The 6000-nt window shown below is 54.7% G+C and overlaps 1 pseudogene; it reads right to left on the bottom strand.

Moving 5' to 3' along the window:
• Window positions 1-671: 671 nt before the first annotated feature.
• On the bottom strand, window positions 672-5077 carry LOC129148759 (40S ribosomal protein S17-like; annotated as a pseudogene).
• Between the last annotated feature and the right edge of the window lie 923 nt (window positions 5078-6000).

The following is a 6000-nucleotide window of genomic DNA, read 5'->3' on the forward strand; positions in this document are numbered from 1 at the left end:
AATGTATCAAATGTGTCTGCTATAAATGATTTTATTTAAATCCCAAACAGATTCATACTCAGAATAGGAAACAAAGCGTTCATACATGAAAAATGTCTAGCCCTGTTGCTGTAAGTTACACCAGGTGGGGTATAATGTTCAGGAGACTGAGTGATCTGCACAGGCAAGTACATTCAGAATCACATTTTCGCCAGGCCCAAGGTAATTTTACCTTATGGCCCATCCGATGGCTCATAATTATCTTCCAAGACCTTGTCATTTGACCCAACTTGGCAGGTTCCCTTTAATTTCTTCCTCATTTATGCCTCATAGTAAGTGTTTCTTGAAAACGTAGCTGAAGCACATGAGAGAAGCAGCATTACAATCTCCCAAAGTTCCTGCTGTTACCTTCTTTCCCCCGGTCTGCCTGTACAGAGAACGTAGCAGGTACTTTCTTCTCGGACTATACCTTTTATCCTGTCTCTCCTTCTCTATTCTTCCTTCCCTTCCAATCCCCAGTTTCTTGATTTTTACTAAGTGTACTTTACCTATTCTTCAGGTCCAAATGATCGTATCTGGGGATACTTGCTTTGATTTTAGCCCAAATAGCAATAAACATGGTTCTGAGAAAACTTTTTTTTTTTTTTTTTGGTTGCTGACATTTAGCTACCCTCACTCATCAGATGGTTTATTGGTATTAGAGCACAGCAGAAAGATTCACATGGTTCCAGGTGGTGTTTGAAACATCATCCCAATGGTAGGCTGAGTGACCTGTAGGCTGGACAGACCGCCAAACTCCAAGAGTTTCAGCATTTCCTGAATTTCAGAATAAACTTCATGATCCGATCAAGCCTGAGACCTCAGGGACATAATTATCTCTCCTCTCTTATCTTCCCGAAGCTCCATGGAAATACACCTCTCAGAGCCTCTCTGAAGCTGCTCCACCTGATGTGTGACCGACAGCGCCGGCCATCTTACCGCAGAGCTCCTGCTGGGGGTAACGGGATCTCCTGGCACACGCGCTTGCTGGTGTGGAAGCCATTGCCCAGGTCCGTGCAGTACTGCTCCGTGATGACCCTGGCTGTCTTCTTCACTGTCTTGGTATGAACTTGGCCCCTCTTGGTGGGTGCCTGGTGAATGAGCCTGAGAAAACTTTAGTTGTAGATCCCAAGTGGTTCTCCTGTGAATTTAATAGCACAAGGGATACATGGGTGTAAATTCCCTAATTTATACATCCCAGTAGGCTTTTGCTATGTCAAACATTGTGAAGATACAAAAACATAAGGCTCAACCCTAGCCTTCAAAGAGAGTAAAATGTAGCCCTAGCAGGTTTGGCTCAGTGGGTAGAGCGCCGGCCTGCAGACTGAGGGGTTCAATTCCGGCCAGGGGCACATGCCTGGGTTGTGGGCTTGGTCCTCAGTGTGGGGCATGCAGGAGGCAGCCAATCAGTGATTCTCTCTCATCATTGATGTTTCTATCTCTCTCTCCCTCTCCCTTCCTCTCTGAAATCAATAAAAAAAATATTTTTATAAAAAGAGAATAAAATGTAGATGCAGCATCGATTCAAGTTGCATCCATATGAAATGTGTAATACCACCAAATAATACAAACCATCTGTGATGCCCTCTTCAAGTATCCACATCCATGAGGGCAGACATTTTTGTGTTTCTCTTTGTTCACCGATGCGTCCCAGTGCCTGGGCTGTCCCTGGCACACGGCGAGTGCTCACTAGATGTGCGGAATGAAGTACAGTCTGCTTTCTAAGCATAGAAGTAAGTACAGTCTGCTCTGTACCCGGCGTATTTCTGTAATGAGAGCATATGTAACACAGATTAGCTCATTCATTATTGATATGTAGGGAAAGGATATTAGTAAAATGGGGTGGTTGAGCTGGTCACATGCAGTTGTTCTCAGCACCTCATACTTTGCACCATTAAGAGCAGCTGAATGCGAGTTGTGGAGAGAACCCAGTGCTATGCCTGATGCCCATTCACTCTTGCATTGAGTCAGCCAGGAGCTCTAACTTGGAAAAGCTTATTGGGAAGAGGGAATATTTGTACATTGTGTGCTTATCTTCCTAACTCTGCACCCTCAAACAACTTTCCTTTCAATCTCCTCACCCATCACCTCGTCTTTTTATAAAGGTCAGGTCCTATATTTATGTTTACTATAATACTTCTTAGGAATTTAACGTGGCTCATAAATTCTTGCTGGAATGGTTTTTTGGAATGGTTACTGGGGTAGAGTGTGTGTGTGTGTGCGTGTGCGCTTGTGTGCGTGCACGGAGGTCCTGTTCTACCAAGGGAACTTCACTGGGTATCAGGGAGGATGCAAAGACATATAAGACTTTGGTCCCGCCTTCGAATAATTACGGCCCTGTTGTGAAGACTGTCCCTGTAAGCCTTGTGCATGAGGCCTGCAAGGAGTACTTGTTTGCATTAGTCTGCTAGGGCTGCCATAACAAAATACACGGAGCAGGTGGCTTAAACAACGGAAAGGTATTTTCTCACAGTTCCGGAGACTGGACGCCCAAGAGCAAGGTGTTGGCAGGTTGTCTTTTTATGAGGCCTCTCTCCTCAGCTTGCAGGCCTCTCACTGTGTCTTCACATGGTTTCTTTTCTGTGCATGAGTGCATCCCTGGTGTCTCTCTCTTTTTAAAATGTTGACTTTTATTTTTAAGTTTTTATTGAATTTATTGGGTGACTTTGGTTGATAAAATTATATAGGTTTCAGGTGTATAATTCTGTAATGCATCATCTGTGCATTGCATTGTGTTCACCGCTCCAGGAATGGTTGCTGTTTTCTTCGTGTTCTGGTTGCAAGGTTACATAGCTTTTGAGTAGTTTGTTCCCCCGTAAGCCTTGTTATTTCTAGTGCATGATTTAAAAAATGGGGAGAACGCACACATCCTTTTATAGAAGAAACGTTGTATTGCAAACTTCACTTGCAATAAAGATAAGCGGGACTAGGCTGTGAGAGAGATGGAAGAGAGCATTCCAGTTCTGGCAAGAGCATCAGAAACTCCCACGCGGATACAGTATGGAACCTTCGCGGGGAGGGGAGGATACCCGGCTGGTGAGAGCACCCAGCTCCCGGGAGCGGCCAGGTGGGTGGCTTTGAACAGAAAAGTGTCTCAGTAGTTCAGAATTTCTCTGGGGCAGAGTGCTTCTAGAACAGGAAGTGGCCTGCCCGAGCGAACCTTTAACCTGTCGGCTTGTGCAGATGGATCCAGGGCAAAGAGGGGAGCAAGGAGGAGGCCACTGAAAACACGACGCCTCTGGAGAGCACGGAGAACCAGGAACGTGGCAGTGGCCTTGCAGAGGACGGGGCTGCAGGAACGACCTTGACAGTGAAGAATCAATGGGATCGCCTATTGGGAGAGGCCGGTGCAGGGGAGAGGCCACGCGTTGACTGACCGCGTCCAGGCGACCGGGTGCAGGTGTCCCAGAAGTCAGGGCCAGGAGGCAGGGGAAAAAGAGAAGAAGGGTTTGCCTGGCTAAGTGCCGAGTCCCTGCGTATAAATCACAAGGACTATTGTCACCTGAACTCGGGCCCTTGAGCTCGGTGCTCTTTGCTCCGGGCGGTGGTGGGCGTTAGTGAGTTCCCTCTCTGGGCAAGGATTCTTTTCAGGCTGTGGCCTAGGAAATCCACCCTGAAACCTTCATTTGAGGCAGGGGAGGATGTCACCCCAAGCAGTCTATTTACAAATATCCTTCCAGACTGTTCTCCCTGAGTTCCTAACCTAGACACTCACAGTCAAGGAAACTGAGCCCCGCGCGTCCTCTCCGGAGAGGAAAGCTAGCGCGGGGTCCAGGCAACCCCCGTCCCGCTTTGGATTCCCGGGATCACCCGACGGACACTCCCCGCTCGGGGCCCCGCCCGGGGAACGGCCCCGCGCCCTCCAGGGCCCGCTCTCCGCCGGAGTCCGCCTCTCACCCCGACACGGACCGGGCGCTGCGCTCCCGCTCCGGAGCCGGTTCTCCACGCAGTCCCTAGAGGCTCCCCGCGCGCTCGGGGACCTGAGCTGGACTCCGGAGGCGCCGCCGGACGGAGGGGCGCAGTGACCGGCTCCCAGGCCCCCGCCCCTCCCCCGGGGATCCCCTTTCGCCCACACCCTCCCGGGCCCCGCAGGACACTCCCCTCCGGAGGCCGGGCCTGCTCCGCCCGCCCGCCCGCCGTCGCCCGCCCGCGCCGGGGGAGTCCCGAGCCGACCCCTCCCCCGGACGCCCGCCCGAGAGCGGGACCCGGGCGGCGATGGTGACTGGGCAGCGGCGCGGGGCCGGGTCCTGGGCGGGGAGGCTCGGCGGCCTCTTTCTTTCCCTGCCCCCGCCCCTCTTTCTCCTCCCTCCGCGCTCGCCGGCGGCGGCCCAGGTCGGCGCTCTCGCTCGCCCGCTCCTCCTCCCCCACCCGCGGACCCTCTCCCCACCCTCCCGCGCCCCCTCCTCTCGCCGCCGCCTCTCTCTCCTCCCTCCTCCTCCTTCCCGAGCGCCGGCGGGGCCTGAGGGAGCGGCTGGAGGAGGCGTAACGGAAAGCCCCGCTGGGAAGGCTGCGCGCTCGGGGACCCGAGCCGGGCGGTGAGTGGGAGCCGGACCCCGCGCGCCTTAGGAGGGAGAGCTGCATCCCCGGGCCGTGGGGCGGCGGGGTCCCCGGGCCGTGGGGCGGCGGGGTCCCCGGGCCGTGGGGCGGCGGGGTCCCCGGGCCGTGGGGCGGCGGGGTCCCCGCGCGGGTGCCGGCGGAGCCCTGGAGGGGTGCGCGGCGACTGGAGCGGGAACTCGGCTCCGGCGCCCGCGGAGCCCGCAGGGAGGGAAGGGGACCGGGCGGGGAGCTGCAGGGACGGGTGTTGGACCCTGGGAAAGGGAGGGGACGGCTGCTTCTGCTCTCACCGCCGCGGCCGCCGGCGGCAGAAGTGGGAAAAAGTTGTGCCTGGAACTGCGATTCCCGGGCAGCAGGCGCGACCGGCGGCGCGCGGGTCTGGGGCGCAGCTCGGCGGGTCTGGGGCGCAGCTCGGCGCGCCTGGTACCGCGCCCGGGGGCCTGGTCGGCGGCGTGTGGGTCACGCCGGCCACAGACATCAGCTGCTCCTCAGATCTGGGCTGCATTTTTGTGGGCAGCCAGTGATTTGGGGTGCGGGCTGCAGGAGGAGGGCGGCGAGTGGGGAAGACCACATCTGGAATGGGCGGGTTGAGCCCAGGGGATGGGGCGAAGGGCCGGGGGGAGACTCTGTGTGTGCGTTTCTGGGTGTTTTTAGATACAAAGTTTCCCCGCTTTCTTTTCTTTCCCCTTCCACTCAGCGGTCTAGTGTTCTTTGAACTCGAAAAAGCAAAAGGATTTTCCACAATCCCGTTCAGCCTTTATTTCAGGCGGGTCATGAATTTCAGGGGCGTCCACGAGCTATTTCCAGGGGAGTCAAGGCGAAGTCGGATCCCCCACCCCCACCCCCACCCTCGCTCCCATCCCGGGCATTTCCTGTATTTCCCGTGTTCTCTCCTCGGATTGTGTGCGTGCCCGTAGGTTGCCATCAGTGACCCACATGTACGAGTAGACCTGTTTGAAATCGCAAAGCGGCCTCTGTGGACAAACGTGCGTTGGAACCGGAGGGAGAAGTGTGGGCCGGAGGGGGAGGGGCGGGGGCGGGGCAAGGGGCGAGGGAGCGGTTAGAGCCCAGTTCCCGGAGTTAAACCTGAGTCACCCGGTGGGACGGGACCTTTGTCGCCTGCAGGTTGCTTTTACTCCACCCGCTGCCTGAGCGCCCCAAGCCACGATCGAATGTTAATTTCTTTGGCATTGCCCTTTCCTCATCTTTTCCGCCGGTCCTCTTTAAAAAACGTTTCCTTTTCAAACTTAAGAGATAGGGAACGCATGCTGGTGGGGAGATGAAATGTTTTAAAGACAGGGGAAAGAAATAAAACGCAAGATTCTCACTTCTTTTTGCTGTCATACTGTGATAGCCTCGTTATTCATCTGTGTCAGAAATCTGATGCTGATGAGATATTGTTTGAGGGGCTTGAAGTAATACCAGATA

This window comes from Eptesicus fuscus, chromosome 4 (genome assembly GCF_027574615.1).
Source record: "Eptesicus fuscus isolate TK198812 chromosome 4, DD_ASM_mEF_20220401, whole genome shotgun sequence".
NCBI classification, from domain to species: domain Eukaryota; kingdom Metazoa; phylum Chordata; class Mammalia; order Chiroptera; family Vespertilionidae; genus Eptesicus; species Eptesicus fuscus.